The sequence below is a fragment of the Colletes latitarsis genome, unplaced genomic scaffold (genome assembly GCF_051014445.1).
Source record: "Colletes latitarsis isolate SP2378_abdomen unplaced genomic scaffold, iyColLati1 scaffold0002, whole genome shotgun sequence".
Classification (NCBI taxonomy): Eukaryota; Metazoa; Arthropoda; class Insecta; order Hymenoptera; family Colletidae; genus Colletes; species Colletes latitarsis.
The window spans coordinates 21,158,639-21,170,533 of NW_027488365.1; positions in this window are offsets into that span (position 1 = coordinate 21,158,639).

Here is an 11,895-nt window from a genome sequence, read left to right on the forward strand (position 1 = left end):
ACCCAGGATCCGTTCAACAAGTATGAGAAGAATGCGAAAGTATGAGTCTGATGAGTGAAAATCCCAGGCCTAACCTAGACCTAACATGCGTTATCCTCAAAAATATTAATCGAAACCTGGTTTAATCGACTGTTTCAGTGTGGTACCACATTACTATGCGATCCAAACCAGAAAATAACCCAGGATCTGTTCAACGAGTATGTGAAAATCGCGAAAGCATGAGCCTGATGTGGTCAAATCCCAGACCTATCCCAGACCAAACTTGCGTTGTCCTCTAAGATATTGATGGAATCCAGGTTTAATTTACTGTTTCAGTGTTGTACTTCATTACTACGTTATGCAATCCAGAAAAAGCCCAGGATCTAGCCATCAAGTATGAGAAATATGCGAAAGAAAGAGCCTGATGAGAGCAAATCCCAGACCTAACCTAGACCTAACATGAATTATTCTCTAAAATATTGATCAAAACCAGGTTTAATTGACTGTTTCAGTGTGGTACCACATTACTACGTGATCCAAACCAGAAAAAACCCAGGATCCGTTCAACAAGTATGAGAAGAATACGAAAGTATGAGTCTGATGAGTGAAAATCCCAGGCCTAACCTAGACCTAACATGCGTTATCCTCAAAAATATTGATCGAAACCTGGTTTAATCGACTGTTTCAGTGTGGTACCACATTACTATGTGATCCAAACCAGAAAATAACCCAGGATCTGTTCAACGAGTATGTGAAGTGTGCGAAAGTATGAGCCTGATGAGGGCAAATCCCAGACCTATCCCAGACCTAACATGCGTTATCCTCTAATATATTGATCGAAACCAGGTTTAATTGACTGTTTCCGTGTGGTACCACATTACTACGTGAACCAAACCAGAAAAAACCCAGGATCCGGTCAACAAGTATGTGAAGAATGCGAAAGTATGAGTCTGATGAGTGATAATCCCAGGGCTAACCTAGACCTAACATGCGTTATCCTCTAAAATATAGATCGAGACCAGGTTTAATCAAGTGTTTCAGTGTGGTACCACATTACTACGTGATCCAATCCAGAAATAGCCCAGGATCCGTTCAACAAGTATGTGAAGAATGCGAAAGTATCAGTCTGATGAGTGAAAATCCCCGATCTAACCTAGACCTAACATGCGTCATCCTCTAAAATATTGATCCAAACCAGGTTTAATGGAATGTTTCAGTGTGGTACCACACTACTACGTGATCCAAACCAGAAAAAACCCAGGATCTAGCCATGAAGTATGAGAAATATGCGAAAGTATGAGCCTGATGAGGGCAAATCCTAGACTTAACCCAAACCTAACATGCGCTATCCTCTCAAATATTTATCAAGATCAGGTTTAATTGAATGTTTCAGTGTGGTACCACATTACTACGTGAACCAAACCAGAAAAAACCCAGGATCCGGTCAACAAGTATGTGAAGAATGCGAAAGTATGAGTCTGATGAGTGATAATCCCAGGGCTAACCTAGACCTAACATGCGTTATCCTCTAAAATATTGATCGAGACCAGGTTTAATCAACTGTTTCAGTGTGGTACCACATTACTACGTGATCCAAACCAGAAAAAACCCAGGATCCGTTCAACAAGTATGTGAAGAATGCGAAAATATGAGTCTGATGAGTGATAATCCCAGGGCTAACCTAGACCTAACATGCGTTATCCTCTAAAATATTGATCCAAACCAGGTTTAATGGACTGTTTCAATGTGGTACCACTTTACTACGTGATCCAAAGCAGAAAAAACCCTCGATCAGGTCAACAAGTATGTGAAAAACGCGAAAGTATGAGTCTGATGAGGGCGAATCCCAGACCTATGCCAGACCTAACTTGCGTTATCCTCTAAAATATTGATCGAAACCAGGTTTAATTGACTGTTTCAGCGTGGTACCACATTACTACGTGATACAATCCAGAAACAGCCCAGGATCTAGCCATCAAGTATGAGAAATATGCGAAAGTACGAGCCTGATGAAGGCAAATCCTAGACTTAACCCAAACCTAACATGCGTTATCCTCTCAAATATTTATCAAGATCAGGTTTAATTGAATGTTTCAGTGTGGTACCACATTACTATGTGAACCAAACCAGAAAAAACCCAGGATCCGTTCAACAAGTATGTGAAGAATGCGAAAGTATGAGTCTGATGAGTGATAATCCCAGGGCTAACCTAGACCTAACATGCGTTATTCTCTAAAATATTGATCAAAACCAGGTTTAATTGACTGTTTCAGTGTGGTACCACATTACTACGTGATCCAATCCAGAAATAGCCCAGGATCCGTTCAACAAGTATGTGAAGAATGCGAAGGTATGAGTCTGATGAGTGAAAATCCCAGACCTAACCTAGACCTAACATGCGTTATTCTCTAAAATATTGATCAAAACCAGGTTTAATTGACTGTTTCAGTGTGGTACCACATAACTACGTGATCCAATCCAGAAATAGCCCAGGATCCGTTCAACAAGTATGTGAAGAATGCGAAAGTATGAGTCTGATGAGTGAAAATCCCAGGCCAAACCTAGACCTAACATGCGTTATCCTCAATAATATTGATGGAAACCAGGTTTAATTGTGTGTTTCAGTGTTGTACTTCATTACTACGTGATGCAATCCAGAAAAAGCCCAGGATCTGTTCAACAAGTATGTGAAAAACGCGAAAGTATGAGCCTGATGAGGGCAAATCCTAGACCTAACCATGTTAGGTCTGCCTAACATGAATTAATCTCTAAAATATTCATCAAAACCAAAGGTTTAATTGACTGTTTCAGTGTGGTACCACATTACTACGTGATCCAATCCAGAAATAGCCCAGGATCCAGCCATGATGTATGACAAATATGCGAAAGTATGAGCCTGATGAGGGCAAATCCTAGACCTAACCCAGACCTAACATGCGTTATCCTCTAAAATATTTATCAAGACCAGGTTTAATTGAATGTTTCAGTGTGGTACCACATTACTACGTGATCCAAACCAGTAAAAACCCAGGATCCGTTCAACAAGTATGTGAAGAATGCGAAAGTATGAGTCTGATGAGTGAAAATCCCCGGCCTAACCTAGACCTAATATGCGTTATCCTCTAAAATATTGATCGAAACCAGGTTTAATCGACTGTTTCAGTGTGGTACCACATTACTACGTGATCCAAACCAGAAAAAACCCAGGATCAGTTCAACAAGTATGTGAAGAATGCGAAAGTATGAGTCTGATGAGTGAAAATCCCAGGGCTACCCTAGACCTAACATGCGTTATCCTCTAAAATATTAATCGAAACCAGGTTTAATCGACTGTTTCAGTGTGGTATCACAGTACTACGTGACCCAAACCAGAAAAAACCCATGATCTGTTCAACAAGTATGTGAAAAACGCGAAAGTATGAGCCTGATGAGGGCAAATCCCAGACCTATCCCAGACCTAACTTGCGTTATCCTCAAAAATATTGATCGAAACCAGGTTTACTTGACCGTTTCAGTGAGGTACCACATTACTACGTGATCCAAACCAGAAAAAACCCAGGATCCGTTCAACAAGTATGTGAAGGATGCGAAAGTATGAGTCTGATGAGTGAAAATCCCAGGGCTACCCTAGACCTAACTTGCGTTGTCCTCTAAAATATTGATCGAAACCTGGTTTAATCGACTGTTTCAGTGTGGTACCACATTACTACGTGATCCAAACCAGAAAATAACCCAGGATCTGTTCAACGAGTATGTGAAATGTGCGAAAGTATGAGTCTGATGAAGTCAAATCCCAGACCTATCCCAGACCTAACTTGCGTTATCCTCTAAAATATTGATCGAAACCAGGTTTAATCGACTGTTTCAGTGTGGTACCACATTACTACGTGATCCAAACCAGAAAATAACCCGGGATCTGTTCAACGAGTATGTGAAATGTGCGAAAGTATGAGTCTGATGAGGTCAAATCCCAGACCTATCCCAGACCTAACTTGCGTTATCCTCTAAAATATTGATCGAAACCAGGTTTAATCGACTGTTTCAGTGTGGTACCACATTACTACGTGAACCAAACCAGAAAAAACCCAGGATCAGTTTAACAAGTATGTGAAGAATGCGAAAGTATGAGTCTGATGAGGTCAAATCCCAGACCTATCCCAGACCTAACTTGCGTTATCCTCTAAAATATTTATCAAGACCAGGTTTAATTGAATGTTTCAGTGTGGTACCACATTACTACGTGATCCAAACCAGTAAAAACCCAGGATCCGTTCAACAAGTATGTGAAGAATGCGAAAGTATGAGTCTGATGAGTGAAAATCCCCGGCCTAACCTAGACCTAATATGCGTTATCCTCTAAAATATTGATGGAAACCAGGTTTAATTGAGTGTTTCAGTGTTGTACTTCATTACTACGTGATGCAATCCAGAAAAAGCCCAGGATCTGTTCAACAAGTATGTGAAAAACGCGAAAGTATGAGCCTGATGAGGGCAAATCCTAGACCTAACCATGTTAGGTCTGCCTAACATGAATTAATCTCTAAAATATTCATCAAAACCAAAGGTTTAATTGACTGTTTCAGTGTGGTACCACATTACTACGTGATCCAATCCAGAAATAGCCCAGGATCCAGCCATGATGTATGACAAATATGCGAAAGTATGAGCCTGATGAGGGCAAATCCTAGACCTAACCCAGACCTAACATGCGTTATCCTCTAAAATATTTATCAAGACCAGGTTTAATTGAATGTTTCAGTGTGGTACCACATTACTACGTGATCCAAACCAGTAAAAACCCAGGATCCGTTCAACAAGTATGTGAAGAATGCGAAAGTATGAGTCTGATGAGTGAAAATCACCGGCCTAACCTAGACCTAATATGCGTTATCCTCTAAAATATTGATCGAAACCAGGTTTAATCGACTGTTTCAGTGTGGTACCACATTACTACGTGATCCAAACCAGAAAAAACCCAGGATCAGTTCAACAAGTATGTGAAGAATGCGAAAGTATGAGTCTGATGAGTGAAAATCCCAGGGCTACCCTAGACCTAACATGCGTTATCCTCTAAAATATTAATCGAAACCAGGTTTAATCGACTGTTTCAGTGTGGTATCACAGTACTACGTGACCCAAACCAGAAAAAACCCATGATCTGTTCAACAAGTATGTGAAAAACGCGAAAGTATGAGCCTGATGAGGGCAAATCCCAGACCTATCCCAGACCTAACTTGCGTTATCCTCAAAAATATTGATCGAAACCAGGTTTACTTGACCGTTTCAGTGAGGTACCACATTACTACGTGATCCAAACCAGAAAAAACCCAGGATCCGTTCAACAAGTATGTGAAGGATGCGAAAGTATGAGTCTGATGAGTGAAAATCCCAGGGCTACCCTAGACCTAACTTGCGTTGTCCTCTAAAATATTGATCGAAACCTGGTTTAATCGACTGTTTCAGTGTGGTACCACATTACTACGTGATCCAAACCAGAAAATAACCCAGGATCTGTTCAACGAGTATGTGAAATGTGCGAAAGTATGAGTCTGATGAAGTCAAATCCCAGACCTATCCCAGACCTAACTTGCGTTATCCTCTAAAATATTGATCGAAACCAGGTTTAATCGACTGTTTCAGTGTGGTACCACATTACTACGTGATCCAAACCAGAAAATAACCCGGGATCTGTTCAACGAGTATGTGAAATGTGCGAAAGTATGAGTCTGATGAGGTCAAATCCCAGACCTATCCCAGACCTAACTTGCGTTATCCTCTAAAATATTGATCGAAACCAGGTTTAATCGACTGTTTCAGTGTGGTACCACATTACTACGTGAACCAAACCAGAAAAAACCCAGGATCAGTTTAACAAGTATGTGAAGAATGCGAAAGTATGAGTCTGATGAGGTCAAATCCCAGACCTATCCCAGACCTAACTTGCGTTATCCTCTAAAATATTTATCAAGACCAGGTTTAATTGAATGTTTCAGTGTGGTACCACATTACTACGTGATCCAAACCAGTAAAAACCCAGGATCCGTTCAACAAGTATGTGAAGAATGCGAAAGTATGAGTCTGATGAGTGAAAATCCCCGGCCTAACCTAGACCTAATATGCGTTATCCTCTAAAATATTGATCGAAACCAGGTTTAATCGACTGTTCCAGTGTGGTACCACATTACTACGTGATCCAAACCAGAAAAAACCCAGGATCAGTTGAACAAGTATGTGAAGAATGCGAAAGTATGAGTCTGATGAGTGAAAATCCCAGACCTAACATAGACCTCACATGCGTTATCCTCTAAAATATTTATCAAGACCAGGTTTAATCGACTGTTTCAGTGTGGTACCACATTACTACGTGATCCAAACCAGAAAAAACCCAGGATCAGTTGAACAAGTATGTGAAGAATGCGAAAGTATGAGTCTGATGAGTGAAAATCCCAGACCTAACATAGACCTCACATGCGTTATCCTCTAAAATATTTATCAAGACCAGGTTTAATTTATTGTTTCAGTGTGGTATCACAGTACTACGTGACCCAAACCAGAAAAAACCCATGATCTGTTCAACAAGTATGTGAAATACGCGAAAGTATGAGCCTGATGAGGGCAAATCCCAGACCTATCCCAGACCTATCTTGCGTTATCCTCTAAAATATTGATCGAAACCAGGTTTAATTGACCGTTTCAGTGAGGTACCACATTACTACGTGATCCAAACCAGAAAAATCCCAGGATCCGTTCATCAAGTATGTGAAGGATGCGAAAGTATGAGTCTGATCAGTGAAAATCTTAGGCCTTACCTAGACCTAACTTGCGTTGTCCTCTAAAATATTGATCGAAACCTGGTTTAATCGACTGTTTCAGTGTGGTACCACATTACTATGTGATCCAAACCAGAAAATAACCCAGGATCTGTTCAACGAGTATGTGAAATGTGCGAAAGTATGAGTCTGATGAGGTCAAATCCCAGACCTATCCCAGACCTAACTTGCGTTATCCTCTAAAATATTGATCGAAACCAGGTTTAATCGACTGTTTCAGTGTGGTACCACATTACTACTTGATCCAAACCAGAAAAAACCCAGGATCAGTTCAACAAGTATGTGAAGAATGCGAAAGTATGAGTCTGATGAGGTCAAACCCCAGACCTATCCCAGACCTAACTTGCGTTATCCTCTAAAATATTCATCGAAACCAGGTTTAATCGACTGTTTCAGTGTGGTACCATATTACTACGTGATCCAAACCAGAAAAAACCCAGGATCAGTTCAACAAGTATGTGAAGAATGCGAAAGTATGAGTCTGATGAGTGAAAATCCCAGACCTATCCCAGACCTAACTTGCGTTGTCCTCTAAGATATTGATGGAAACCAGGTTTAATTGACTGTTTCAGTGTTGTACTTCATTACTACGTGATGCAATCCAGAAAAAGCCCAGGATCTAGCCATCAAGTATGAGAAATATGCGAAAGAATGAGCCTGATGAGAGCAAATCCCAGACCTAACAATAGACCTAACATGAATTATTCTCTAAAATATTGATCGAAACCAGGTTTAATTGACTGTTTCAGTGTGGTCCCACATTACTACGTGATCCAAACCAGAAAAAACCCAGGATCCGTTCAACAAGTATGTGAAGAATGCGAAAGTATGAGCCTGATGAGTGAAAATCCCAGGCCTAACCTAGACCTAACATGCGTTATCCTCAAATATATTGATCGAAACCTGGTTTAATCGACTGTTTCAGAGTGGTACCACATTACTATGTGGTCCAAACCAGAAAATAACCCAGGATCTGTTCAACGAGTATGTGAAGTGTGCGAAACTATGAGTCTGATGAGGTCAAATCCCAGACCAATCCCAGACTTAACTTGCGTTATCCTCTAAAATATTGATCGAAACCAGGTTTCATCGACTGTTTCAGTGTGGTACCACATTACTACGTGATCCAAACCAGAAAAAACCCAGGATCTGTTCAACGAGTATGTGAAGTGTGCGAAAGTATGAGTCTGATGAGGGCAAATCCCAGACCTATCCCAGACCTACAATGCGTTATCCTCTAAAATATTTATCAAGACCAGGTTTAATTGATTGTTTCAGTGTGGACCCACATTACTACGTGATCCAAACCAGTAAAAACCCAGGATCCGTTCAACAAGTATGTGAAGAATGCGAAAGTATGAGTCTAATGTGGGCAAATCCCAGACATATCCCAGACCTAACTTGCGTTGTCCTCTAAGATATTGATGGAAACCAGGTTTAATTGACTGTTTCAGTGTTGTACTTCATTACTACGTGATGCAATCCAGAAAAAGCCCAGGATCTAGCCATCAAGTATGAGAAATATGCGAAAAAATGAGCCTGATGAGAGCAAATCCCAGACCTAACCTAGACCTAACATGAATTATTCTCTAAAATATTGATCGAAACCAGGTTTAATTGACTGTTTCAGTGTGGTACCACATTACTACGTGATCCAAACCAGAAAAAACCCAGGATCCGTTCAACAAGTATGTGAAGAATGCGAAAGTATGAGTCTGATGAGTGAAAATCCCAGACCTAACCCAGACCTAACATGCGTTATCCTCTAAAATATTGATCCAAACCAGGTTTAATGGACTGTTTCAGTGTGGTACCACACTACAACGTGATCCAAACCTGAAAAAACCCAGGATCAGTTCAACAAGTATGTGAAGAATGCGAAAGTATGAGTCTGATGAGGTCAAATCCCAGACCTATCCCAGACCTAACTTGCGTTATCCTCTAAAATATTTATCAAGACCAGGTTTAATTGAATGTTTCAGTGTGGTACCACATTACTACGTGATCCAAACCAGTAAAAACCCAGTATTTGTTCAACATGTATGAGAAATATGCGAAAGAAAGAGCCTGATGAGAGCAAATCCCAGACCTAACCTAGACCAAACATGAATCATTCTCTAAAGTATTGATCGAAACCAGGTTTAATTGACTTTTTCAGTGTGGTCCCACATTATTACGTGATCCAAACCAGAAAAAACCCAGGTTCCGTTCAACAAGTATGTGAAGAATGCGAAAGTATGAGTCTGATGAGTGAAAATCCCAGGGCTAACATAGACCTAACATGCGTTATCCTCTAAAATATTGATCGAAACCAGGTTTAATCGACTGTTTCAGTGTGGTATCACACTACTACGTGACCCAAACCAGAAAAAACCCATGATCTGTTCAACAAGTATGTGAAAAACGCGAAAGTATGAGCCTGATGAGGGCAAATCCCAGACCTAACCTAGACCTAACATGAATTATTCTCTAAAATATTGATCGAAACCTGGTTTAATTGACTGTTTCAGTGTGGTCCCACATTACTACGTGATCCAAATCAGAAAAAACCCAGGATCCGTTCAACAAGTATGTGAAGAATGCGAAAGTATGAGTCTGATGAGTGAAAATCCCAGGCCTAACCTAGACCTGACATGCATTATCCTCAAAAATATTGATCGAAACCTGGTTTAATCGACTGTTTCAGTGTGGTACCACATTACTATGTGATCCAAACCAGAAAATAACCCAGCATCTGTTCAACGAGTATGTGATGTGTGCGAAAGTATGAGTTTGATGAGGTCAAATCCCAGACCAATCCCAGACTTAACTTGCGTTATCCTCTAAAATATTGATCGAAACCAGGTTTAATCGACTGTTTCAGTGTGGTACCACATTACTACGTGATCCAAACCAGAAAAAACCCAGTATCAGTTAAACAACTATGTGAAGAATGCGAAAGTATGAGTCTGATGAGTGAAAATCCCAGGGCTAACCTAGACCTAACATGCGTTAACCTCTAAAATATTGATCCAAACCAGGTTTAATGGACTGTTTCAGTGTGGTACCACACTACAACGTGATCCAAACCTGAAAAAACCCAGGATCTGTTCAACAAGTATGTGAAAAACGCGAAAGTATGAGCCTGATGAGGGCAAATCCCAGACATATCCCAGACCTAACATGCGTTATCCTCTAAAATATTGATCCAAACCAGGTTTAATGGACTGTTCCAGTGTGGAACCACACTACTACGTGATCCAAACCAGAAAAAGCCCAGGGTCTGTTCAACAAGTATGTGAAAAACGCGAAAGTATGAGCCTGATGAGGGCAAACCCCAGACATATTCCAGACCTAACTTGCGTTGTCCTCTAAGGTATTGATGGAAACCAGGTTTAATTGACTGTTTCAGTGTTGTACTTCATTACTACGTGATGCAATCCAGAAAAAGCCAAGGATCTAGCCATCAAGTATGAGAAATATGCGAAAGAATGAGCCTGATGAGAGCAAATCCCAGACCTAACCTAGACCTAATTGAATTATTCTCTAAAATATTGATCGAAATCAGGTTTAATGGACTGTGTCAGTGTGGTACCACACTACTACGTGATCCAAACCAGAAAAACCCCAGGATCTGTTCAACAAGTATGTGCAGAATGCGAAAGTATGAGTCTGAAGAGTGAAAATCCCAGGCCTAACCTAGACCTAACATGCGTTATCCTCAAAAATATTGATCGAAACCTGGTTTAATCGACTGTTTCAGTGTGGTACCACATTACTATGTGATCCAAACCAGAAAATAAGCCAGGATCTGTTCAACGAGTATGTGAAGTGTGCGAAAGTATGAGTTTGATGAGGTCAAATCCCAGACCAATCCCAGACTTAACTTGCGTTATCCTCTAAAATATTGATCCAAACCAGGTTTAATGGACTGCTTCAGTGTGGTACCACACTACAACGTGATCCAAACCTGAAAAAACCCAGGATCTGTTCAACAAGTATGTGAAGAACGTGAAAGTATGAGTCTGATGAGTGAAAATCCCAGGGCTAACCTAGACCTAACACGCGTTATCCTCTAAGATATTGATCCAAACCAGGTTTAATGGACTGTTTCAGTGTGGTACCACACTACTACGTGATACAAACCAGAAAAAACCCAGGATCTGTTCAACAAGTATGTGAAAAACGCGAAAGTATGAGCCTGATGAGGGCAAATCCCATACCTATCCCAGACCTAACTTGCGTTGTCCTCTAAGATATTAATGGAAACCAGGTTTAATTGACTGTTTCAGTGTTGTACTTCATTACTACGTGATGCAATCCAGAAAAAGCCCAGGATCTAGCCATCAAGTATGAGAAATATGCGAAAGAATGAGCCTGATGGGAGCAAATCCCAGACCTAACCTAGACCTAACATGAATTATTCTCTAAAATATTGATTGAAACCAGGTTTAATTGACTGTTTCAGTGTGGTCCCACATTACTACGTGGTCCAAACCAGAGAAAACCCAGGATCTGTTCAACAAGTATGTGAAAAACGCGGAAGTATAAGCCTGATGAGGGCAAGTCCCAGACCTATCCCAGACCTAACTTGCGTTGTCCTCTAAGATATTGATGGAAACCAGGTTTAATTGACTGTTTCAGTGTGGTCCCACATTACTACGTGATCCAAACCAGAAAAAACCCAGGATCTGTTCAACGAGTATGTGAAGTGTGCGAAAGTATGAGCCTGATGAGGGCAAATCCCAGACCTATCCCTGACCTAACTTGCGTTGTCCTCTAAGATATTGATGGAAACCAGGTTTAATTGACTGTTTCGGTGTTGCACTTCACTACTACGTGATGCAATCCAGAGAAAGCCCAGGATCTAGCCATCAAGTATAAGAAATATGCGAAAGAATGAGCCTGATGAGAGCAAATCCCAGACCTAACCCAGACCTAACATGCGTTATCCTCTAAAATATTTATCAAGACCAGGTTTAATTGATTGTTTCAGTGTGGTTCCACATTACTACGTGATCAAAACCAGAAAAAACCCAGGATCTGTTCAACGAGTATGTGAAGTGTGCGAAAGTATGAGTCTGATGAGGGCAAATCCCAGACCTAT